Here is an 11,479-nt window from a genome sequence, read left to right on the forward strand (position 1 = left end):
CGTCCAAGCAGACCAGAGAATCAATATGGTATTTAGAATAGTTTTGAATCGTAACCTTCATCCCTTCCCTCCACAGCAACGCCAGACCATCACTCTTCCCTTCCGCACTCACAGTGAGACATCCTTCCATCCTACACAGCGTATAAATACGAGAAAAATCGTTAGACTTAACTTTTGTTGCACATAGAAAAATAATATCTGGGTTGTTAACAACTAGAAGTTGCTTCAGTTCGCGAACTGTCGCAGGGTTCCCAATCCCACAACAGTTCCAGCACAGGGTTTTCGTTGCTCTTGGCGGGGCTGATCGCCAGCCACCGCCTTCATCGGTAAATCATTCTCCAACAGTCTTCTCCTCACAACTTTGGATGGACTTTCGTCAGTGCAATCACCGCTCAGCCCCCTGAATCTCGTCCTCTTATTTTTGAACCGACCCATACTATCCCTCGAGATTCTGTGGCTCATTTTTTCGACAGGGGAGGTAGACACTGATCCTTCCTCCAGGCCTTATCTACTACATTTTCATCGGGTTGCCCACATCTGTTCCTCATGTCTGATCTACACTCCTCACTATCTACACTCAAAGTGGTCTTTGTTGCCATTATTTCAACCCCGTTACGTCTTATTCCCCTACCTTGGGTTGGTACTGCCACAGGTACCCTCAGCCAGCTACCGTATTGAAGGTTTGCCTCATTAGACACAGGACCTGGCAATTTGTTTTTACAAGTTTTAACAGTATGTCCGATCAACCCACAAAGGTAGTAAAAGTCTGGGAGTCTTTTATACTTCAACATACACGTTGTAACCCTTCCATCTCTATCCACCAACTTCACAATTCTCCGTAAGGGTTTTAGAATATTAATCATAATCTTTGGCCTCATAAACTCAGTCCAGCCACCGATTCTGTCCTTCCAGTCAATCGCCAGCACCTTACCTATAGTTGTTCCCACATCCAAAGTAGTAGATCGATCCATAAGCTTCAGGGGGAAGTTGTAAACCCTTAGCCAAATGGGGGACATGTTGAACTCATAAGTGTTAATGTCTTGTCCCTTCACAAATGGAGCATTGAGAACAAACAGTTGTTGAATAGCAAAGGCGTAAGATTAAGAATTCTACTTCAATCCTCCACACACCCAAACTTAACTATTATGACCTCATCATTCAGAGCTACAAAATCCACTTCTTGTTTAGTAAACCAAAAGGATCAGAAGCCCCTGTACATAGCTTCCCCATTGGGTTTCATTTCCGCCATGAACTTTCCCACAGCCTAAGACTCAAACCCTTGTAGGTTGTTGCCAGCATTGGTGCTGACCACCTAGACAGATTCTTCATCTAAAAATTTTAATCGCTCTAAGAGCCCATTGATATTGTTCATCATCAGCTCCTCGTCATTGGACGATCTCTCCTCCATCACTCACCCCACGACAGACACTAGAAAAAGACAATAAAAAAATAGAAGATAACCCTGTCGCACCTAGCGACGACTAGGAAACCCTAGTAAACGCATAAGAAAAACAAAACCCCAAAAAAGAAAATGCAAAACAAGACTCAAGATAGGGAGAAGAAAAGCAAGAAAATAAAACCAGAGAACAAAAACAACGTAAGAAGACAAAACAAAGATAATCAAAAATAAAGAAAGCACAACAGAAAACAAACCCAGAATCAAAAAAAACCCCAGCAAGTAAAAAACACAGGTGCTAAGAAGAAAAGCCACACCTACCACCATGGTACAGAAACGCAAAATCAACCGCAGACACGGTGGTGAGAGATCTGTGCAAACTTAAAATCTTGAAACAGGAAAAGAGGGCGCATAAAACCGGTCATGCATGAAGCCATGCAATTTGGATGTAAAAATATATAAAAGCTCTTCTTTCATGCAGAAACACAACGAGGGCAAAGAAAAGTCAAAGAAAATTAAAGACTTTGATATCCTGGGTCCCGCGCCAATCTCCAGCACATGAAAAACAACAAGGTAACATGCAAAAACCACCAAGAAAGTGAAAATCATACAAAATAGTAAAATAAAGAAAGGAATCGAATAGGAATCATCGTAAACTCAATCAAGACTCCATGCAAGAAAACATCATGTCCGATGAAAATACAACTAGGTCCTGTCACATCAACACAGTAGCACCGTACCACCAAATGGATGAAAACCAAAAAGTAAGGTCATTCAACACACAAGCACACCAGAAACAACACACTCAGAATCCTTATCACTGCTATAAAATTCAAAGAATAATAGGCAGACACACACTAGCAAAAAAACAAGACCTCTACCAGGCAACATTCATGTGTCTAAAACAGGGACACTCTATGGTGCTGACGCTTTTGCACCAACGGGGGCCCAAAATTAGCTTTGGTGCTCAACCCTCCCGCACATCCGATGCACCAAGGTGCCGATGCTGCCTAATGCTCTGACACATCGAAGGGGCCGATGGTGTCCAATGGCTCCGTACCACGGGATGGCACACGCTGTCGATCGTGTACGAGGCTATCGCACGACCGGGGGCCAAAGGTGCCGGAGGCTCTTGTTGCAAAAGGGGAGGGACAGGGACGATTCATTCATTGTTGGGTACCGGTATACAACGGTATTCAAATTTTACCTTTGAGACAATTCATTCATTATTGGGTGCCGAACATGTGACGGTATCTAAATTCTACCTTTTGGGATTGGGGAGGGACTTGTTGCGCTATTTTGTATATCTCGAGAAGGCTCGCCGGATCACCCCCAGGATGGATCATCGGAGCACCACAGGAAACCTAACCGGTGGTGGGGGCACCGACGTTTGGGAATGCGATGGGCATGGGCAGTGCCTTGGATAACTCCTAGCTGCTCAATATCACTTCCCCTCTAAAGAGCTAAAAGAACTTGGTCAATGTGCTACCAGTCGACATTCATGTGTCTGAAATAGGGACACTTTTTTCAGCCTAACGCTCTCGCACATCCGAGACATCAAGGTGCCGATGTTGCCCAATGACCCGCACCACAGGATGGCCTACGTTGTGCATGTTGCCCGAGGCTCCGGTACATGCCTGAAATGGGGGCAATTTTTTTAGGCCACTTACACTTAGTAATTTTTAACTGAAAATTTTCTTTTGGCCCAAAAGAAATACAAGAAACCGAATGAAATATGGCATGATGGCACGGCACAACAGAAAATTGAACAAGTGCCCGGAACACCAACAGTTGGGAGCTCGTACCCCGCACCACCACGGCCCCCGCTGTGCCATGTTTCCCGAGGGGGCAGCACGGCCAAGTGTTTAACTTAGAAATTTTTTCTGTTGGCCCAAAACAAATACAAGAAGCCGAATAAATTATGGCATGATGGCACGGCACGGCACGACACGGCAGAAAATTGAACAAATGCCTGGACCACCAACAGTTGGGAGCTCGCACTCGCACCGCCACGGCCCCCGTTGTGCCATGTTTCTCGAAGAGGCAGCACGACCAAGTGTTTAACTAACCCCTTACACCAAGGCCCCCACTTGGGGACCCCAAGGTCAGGACGTGTAAAAGAACAAGGGGGATCGGAAGGGAGATGGGGGGAAGGACGAATCGAAGCGACAAAGGGCTGAATCTCAGTGGATCGTGGCAGTAAGGCCACCCTGCCACTTACAATACCCTGTCGCGTATTTAAGTAGTCTGCAAAGGATTCTACTCGCCGCTTGGTGGGAATTACGCTCTAAGGAGGCGCCCGCGACTTGTCCGCGGGGGTCGCTGCACCTACGACACATGCCCTTAGGGGCCAAAGGCCCCTACTGCGGGTCGGCAATCGGGCGACGAGCGCTTGCATCACTTCTAGCCTTGATTCTGACTTAGAGGCATTCAGTCATAATCCAGCACACGGTAGCTTCGCGCCACTGGCTTTTCAACCAAGCGCGATGACCAATTGTGTGAATTAACGGTTCCTCTCGTACTAGGTTGAATTAATATTGCGACGCGGCCATCAGTAGGGGAAAACTAACCTGTCTCACGAGGGTCTAAACCCAACTCACGTTCCCTATTGGTGGGTGAACAATCCAACACTTGGTGAATTCTGCTTCACAATGATAGGAAGAGCCAACATCGAAGGATTTATGAACGTTTGGCTGCCAAAAGCCAGTTATCCCTGTGGTAAATTTTTTGACACCTCTAGCTTCAAATTTTGAAGGTTTAAAGGATCGATAGGCCATGCTTTCACGGTTCGTACTCGTACTGGAAATCATAATCAAACAAGCTTTTTCCTTTTTGTTCCACACGAGATTTCTATTCTCGTTGAGTTTATCTTAGGACACCTGCATTATCTTTTAACAGATGTGCCACCCCAGCCAAACTCCCCACCTGACAATGTCTTCTGCCTGGATCGGCCAGCCGAAGACAACCTTGGGTCCAAAAAGAGGGGCTGGCCCCGCCTTTGATTCACTAAATAAGTAAAATAACATTAAAAGTCATTTCACAAAGTCGGACTAGAGTCAAGCTCAACAGGGTCTTCTTTCCCCATTGATTCTGCCAAGCCCGTTCCCTTGGCAGTGGTTTCATTGGATAGTAGACAGGGACAGTGGGAATCTCGTTAATCCATTCATGGGCGTCACTAATTAGATGATGAGGCATTTGGCTACCTTAAGAGACTCATAGTTACTCCCACTGTTTACCCGCGCTTGGTTGAATTTCTTCACTTTGACATTAAAAGCACTGGGCAGAAATCACATTGCGTGAGCATCCGCAGGGACCATCACAATGTTTTGTTTTAATTAAACAGTCGGATTCCCCTTATCTGTACCAGTTCTGAGTTTGCTGTTCGTCGCCCGGGGAAGGCCCCTAAGGGAGCCGTTCCCAGTCTGTCCCTCGATCGGCATGCGGCAACCCACTCTCGCCGTGAAAGTAGCTCGAGCAGTGCACCGGTAACCGATGGGTTAGAGACTAGGGCCCCCGTGCCCAGACCTTAGAGCCAATCCTTTTCCCGAGGTTACGAATCCATTTTGCCGACTTCCCTTGCCTACATTGTTCCATTGACCAGAGGTTGTTCACTATGGAGACCTAATGCGGTTATGAGTATGACCGGGCGCGGATGAAACTCAGTCCTTTAGATTTTCAAGGGCCGCCGGGGGCGTACCGGACACCACACGACTTGCAGTGCTCTTCCGGCCACTGGACCCTACCATGGGCTGAGCCGTTTCCAGGGTGAGCAGGCCGTTAAATAGAAAAGATAACTCTTCCCGAGGGCCCCATCAACGTCTCTGGACTCCCTAACGTTGTCATCAGCTGCCGCATCCTGGTTAAGGAATTTTAACCCGAATCCCTTTCGAAGCTCGCGCTGGACACGTTATCGGACGGGCTTCCCCATCTCTTAGGATCGACTAACCCATGTACAAGTGTCGTTCACATGGAACCTTTCCCCTTTTCGGCCATCAAAGTTCTCATTTGAATATTTGCTACTACCACCAAGATTTGCACCGACGGCCGCTCCGCCCGAGCTCGCGCCCTGGGTTTTACGATGACCGCCGCGCCCTCCTACTCATTGGGGCCTAGCCCTTGCCCCAACAGTCGGGTATAGGTCATGCGCTTAAGCGCCATCCATTTTTGGGGCTAGTTGATTCGGCCGGTGAGTTGTTACACACTCCTTAGCGGATTTCGACTTCTATGACCACCATCCTGCCATCTTAATCGACCAACACCCTTTGTGAGTTCTAGGTTAGCGCGCAGTTGGGCACCGTAACTTGACTTTCGGTTCATCCCGTATCGTCAGTTCTGCTTACCAAAAATGGCCCACTTGGAGCTCTCGATTCCGTGGCGCTGCTCAATGAAGCAGCCACGCCGTCCTACCTATTTAAAGTTTGAGAAGAGGTCGAGGGCGCTGAGCTCTAGATGCCTCTAATCAATGGCTTTACCCGATAGAACTCGCTAAGGGCTCCAGCTATACTGAGGGAAACTTCAGAGGGAACCAGTTACTAGTGTCACAGACTTAGAGTTTTCCCAAGCAATCCATGCGGCCTTAAGCGTTTCTCCACTCAAAAACGCCTAAGCCAGCCTATCTCGCAACAATTGAGGATTCAATAGAACTCCTCTAAAGAACCTACGAAGAACAGCAGAAGAATTAATTAAGAACGATCTCAAAAGATGAACAAAAGCCACAGAAAAATAAGAACACTTGAGAGAAAAGTTTGAGTGAATGCTCTCAAAATTCTATTAATCATTGAATGAATACAATAAGGGGGAGAGGCCTCTATTTATAGTTGAGCCTTCCCAATATCAACGGTACAGATCGAAATACATCAATGGCTAAGATCTAAAGCTATCAAGATATCAAATCTCTAAGATTACAAAATCGTATCTCCTAAAGATTACATTAAAGTCTAGGATCACATAACTTTTAAGATCCCCTTCCATATTTGTCAAGCATATCTTTGAAGATTACTTTCTATATTTGCCAAGCTATGGAGATGGGCTTTGAATCTCTTCAAGCACTGGACCAGTCTGAGTGGGCCAAATGACCTCCCTCAAAAGCGATAAATCACACAAGTCCGTCATGGTTGCAAGTTTCCGTTCACAACCCATGACATTCTCCCCCACTTGTTCTAGCGACGCCCTCGTCCTGTTCCTCTCATGGAACTGGGCTATCTTCTATTGGAATTCCCACAATACCTCGGCAGGGTCCCAACTTTCTTCGTTGTCAGGTAGTCCCTTCTATTGTACCAAGTATTCATGTCGTGGCCGATGATACCTTCGTCTCACCACACGATCTGCCTTAATGTTTTCAACTTCTCAGTCATAAGAGACCTTTACCCCCATTGGTGCTTGTTCTGACTTGCCTCGATTTGGATCTTCTTTGATCCCCATGGTATGGCTTGAGCATACTTACATGGAACACTGGGTGGAGCTTCAGCATTGCTGGCAACTCAAGTTTGTAGGCCACCTTGCCTACCTTCTTCAAGACTTTAAACGACCCCTCATACCTTCGCACAAGCCCCTTGTGCAAACCCGTATATCGCAACATCAAGTGTAGTTTGGCAAGGACTGAGTCCCCCACCTGAAACTGCATGTCCCTTCGATTCTGATCGACCCACTTCTTGTTGCGCTTGCTCGCTTTTTTTAAACAAGCCCTAGCCAAGTTATTCTTTTCTTGTCAATCCTTTGCAAATCGATACGTAACAGGGTTTGGTCTTGTATAACGGGTCGCAACAGCGTTGGGTGTGAGTGGCTGTTGGCCCGTCACTATCTCTAACGGACTTTGATTCGTTGCCCCACGGCACTGTAAGTTGTATGAAAATTGGGCTACATCCAACAACTTGGGCCAATCCCTTTGTGTGGCACTCACACAGTATTAAAGATATGTCTCCAGTAATGCATTCACTCGTTCAGTTTGCCCATCAGTTTGTGGATGCATGCTTGTGGAAAAGTTCAAGTCTGAGCCCATTGACTTGAACAACTCTGTCCAGAACCAGCCCGTAAATCTCCCATCTCGATCACTGATAATAGACAGTGGCACTCCCCAATATTTTACCACGTTTCTAAGAAATACGCGAGCTACCTCCTCAGCGTGGCACTCCTGGGTAGTAGGAATAAACGTCGCATACTTTGAAAACTTGTCGACCACAATAAGAATACTTGTAAATCCGTCAAACTTAGGAAAATCCACAATAAAATCCATGGATACACTTTCCCATGGCCTTTTCGAAATGGGCAAGGGTTGTAACAAGCCGGCGGGACTTTTTAACTCAACCTTGTCTTGCTGGCATACTAGACAAGTCTTCACATAGGTCTCTACATCTTCACCCATGTGAGGCCAATAGTATCGATACTCCAAAAGGGTCAAGGTACGGTGCATTCCCGGATGGCCCGCCCATCGTGAGTCATGGAATTCTTTCATCACTTCCTTGCACAATTTCCCATAATGAGGCACATAGAGGCGGTGCCCATGAGTATATAGTAATTCCCCATCTAGCCAAAATCTCCTCGTTTTCCCCTCCTTGGCCAGCTCAATCAAGCTTTTAGCTGTGGAGTCATAGGACAACCCTTCTTGAATGCACTCCAATAAGGACCCGTCGGGTTGACTAATGGCCCTGAATTCCATCTTTCAACTAAGTGCATCAGCCACCATGTTGGCACTTCCTGGCTTGTATTCCATTGTGAAATCGAACTCCGCTAGAAAAACCTGCCAACGAGCCTGTTTGGGAGACAACTTTTTCTGGGTTAGAAAATAACTGTTGGCAACATTATCAGTAAGGACCACAAACCTGGAACCCAGTAAATAATGCATCCATGTATGCAAGCAATGCACCACAGCGGTCATTTCCTTTTCTTGGACCTTATATCTCTGCTCTGTCTCATTACGCTTCTGACTTTTGAAAGAAATGGGATGATCCTCTTGCATCAGTACTCCCCCAATGGCATAATCTGATGCATCCGTGTGTACTTCATAAGGCTTCGAGTAATTCGGTAATGCAAGTACAGGCTCACTTGTCATTACTTGCTTCAATTGATTAAAGGCCCTCTCACACTGTGGGTTCCAATCCCATACCTTACCCTTTTTCAACATGTCCGTCAAGGGTGTGGTAATTCTAGAGTAGCCTTCGTTAAAGCGTCTATAGTAGTTTGCCAACCGAAGGAAAGATCTCAACTCTGTCACCTTGGTTGGAGCCTCCCACTCGGTAATGGCTTGAACCTTGCTTTCATCAATCTGGATCTTGCCACCTCCCATAATGTGGCCTAGAAATGGCACCTCTCGTTGAGCAAAGGTGCATTTCTCCTCTTTAACGAACAGCTCATTTTCTATTAAAGTTTGGAACACTTCCCTCAAATGTTCTACATGTTTGTCGAGTGACTTACTGTACACCACAATATCGTCAAGGTAAACAACCATGAAACGATCAAGGAAAGGTTGAAGTACCTTATTCATCAAGGTGCAGAATGTAGCTGGGGTATTCATGAGTCCGAAGGGCATCACCAAAAACTCATACGAGCCATACCGCGTCACACAAGCTGTCTTTGGCTCGTCTCCTTTGGCTATCCGAACTTGATGGTACCCCGATCTCAAGTCCAACTTTGTAAACCATCTCGCACTACCAAGCTGGTCGAACATGAGGGGAATAGGGTACCTATTCCTTATGGTGATCTTGTTTAGCACCCGATAATCAATAGACATCCGTAATGACCCATCATGTTTCTTTTGAAATAGCACCGGTGCACCATACGGGGATTTAGATGGCCTAATGAATCCCGTATCTAAAAGCTCCTTTAACTGTTTCCGTAATTCCTCCAATTCTAGCGGGGACATACAATATGGGGCCCTAGCTAGCGGCACCATGTTGGACACCAATTCGATCCTATGATCCACCTCCCTCTTAGGTGGCAAACTCTTTGGCAACTTTGCAGGCATCACATCTCGAAAGGATTGTAGTACTTGGCCCACTTCCTTAGGGATCTCACCTACAGTCTTATCGGTTTCCTCAATCTTCGAAGTGGCTAAGTAGGAGACTTCATCTCTACGTACTCCCTTAGCAAATTGGATTGCGGACAATGTTTTCCCTTCCAAGCCCCCTTTCTTGTCAATCTCACCATGCATTGATGGTTCGAATCCGAGATCACCATGAAATTACTGGAAGGACAAATCGTCGCATTAACCTGATCAAGAAAACTCAATCCAACTACAAAATCATAGTCATCAAGTGGTATTACCTTGATGGATGCCTTACCGGTCCAATCGCCAAATTAGAGATTTACTCCCTTTGCAACCCCATTGATTGGAACACTTTCCGAATTCACCGTCTTAATCTGACCCGGCTCATTTTCAATCTTGAAGCCAAGTTTATGCGTAGCCCCTTCGGACATGAATAAATTAGACGCATCTGTGTCAACAAGTGCATTCAACTTTTTGCCAGCTACCATGATGTCTGTAAACATCAGCCGATGACTCATCTTGTCTTCAACACCCCCTAGTATTGAACCAATATTGTTGTCCTCCACATCGGACTCCACTTTTTCTTCCACAGCAGAGAGCGCAGCCTTCTTTGGACAATCTTTAATCATGTGTGGGCCATCACAATGGAAGCACCTTATAGGCCCACTCTTCCTTTTGTCCCAAGGCTTCTTACCGTTGTCATTTCTAAGGGGCCGTTCTTTGTCTCCCCCACTATTTCCCTTTGGCTAGGACTTGGGCTTAAAGGACTCAGGCCTGTCTTTCTTCCCATCAAATTCAGCCAACGATTCTGCTACAGACATGGCCTTGGTAAGTTCTTGGACTCCTCGGCGTTACAACTCTTGCTTCACCCATGGTTTCAACCCATCCATGAAGGAAAAGAATGCCTCTTTCTCACCCATATCAAAAATTTGAAGCATGAGTTCACTAAACTCCTGCACATACTCCCTTACATTGCCTTGTTGCGAAAGTCGATGCAACTTTGCCCGAGCTTCATCCTCGGCATACTTAGGATAAAACTGTGCTTTGAACTCGTATTGAAACACTTTCCAAGTTCCAATTTCTGTCCCACCATGTCTCATATCGGTGGACCTACGATGCCACTACAATAAGGCAATGTCAGTAAGATACATAGCAGTAGTAATTACCTTAGTGGCATCATCAGCAATGCCCTTGGCACAAAAGTATTGCTCGACTTCCCATAGGAAATTGTCCACTTCTCTTGCGGACCTTGTTCCCTTAAACTCCTTTGGCTTGGGAACATCCACACTGGGCTTGGGTGTAACAGCAGCCAACCCTCCATTGCCTAAAGCAGCCTTGTAGATTGTGAGTTCACCCTTGAGCTCCGCAATCTCCTCTTTCAAGGTCGTTATCATAGCCTCCATGGCATCAGTCATACCAACCATCATAGTCTTGATGCCATCATCCCTACTCGCCAGCTTTTCAATATTATCCAACACATACTCTTTGAGCTGCTCTTGCATAGACTGCAACCCATCATTGATCTTATCATCGATATCATCAACCCTCTCCTTGACATCCCCCACGGATTCTTCGAGAGTGATGACTCGATCTTCCAAAGCCGACAGTACGTCCCTTGAACGGCTAGCTTTCCTAGTCATCCCACGAGTCTCCATTCCATCAACATTCTCAGCAACTTCCTTCAACATCGTTCAATGGTGCCTTTGAACGCTAGCTCGGATACCAACTGTCACGGACTTAGAGTTTTCCCAAGCAATCCATGCGGCCTTAAGCATTTCTCTGCTTAAAACGACTAGGTTAGCCTATCTCGCAACAATTGAGGAATCAATAGAACTCCTCTAAAGAATGCACGAAGAACAGTAGAAGAACGAAGTAAGAACGATCTCAAAAATTGAACAAAAGCCACAGAAAAATAAGAACACTTGAGAGAAAAGTTTGAGTGAATGCTCTCAAAATTCTATTAATTATTGAATGAATACAATAAGGGGGAGAGGCCTCTATTTATAGTTGAGCATTCCCAATATCAACGGTACAGATCGAAATACATCAATGGCTAAGTTCTAAAGCTATCAAGATATCAAATCTCTAAATATTACAGAATC

The sequence above is a fragment of the Gossypium hirsutum genome, chromosome A11, assembly GCF_007990345.1.
Source record: "Gossypium hirsutum isolate 1008001.06 chromosome A11, Gossypium_hirsutum_v2.1, whole genome shotgun sequence".
NCBI classification, from domain to species: Eukaryota; Viridiplantae; Streptophyta; class Magnoliopsida; order Malvales; family Malvaceae; genus Gossypium; species Gossypium hirsutum.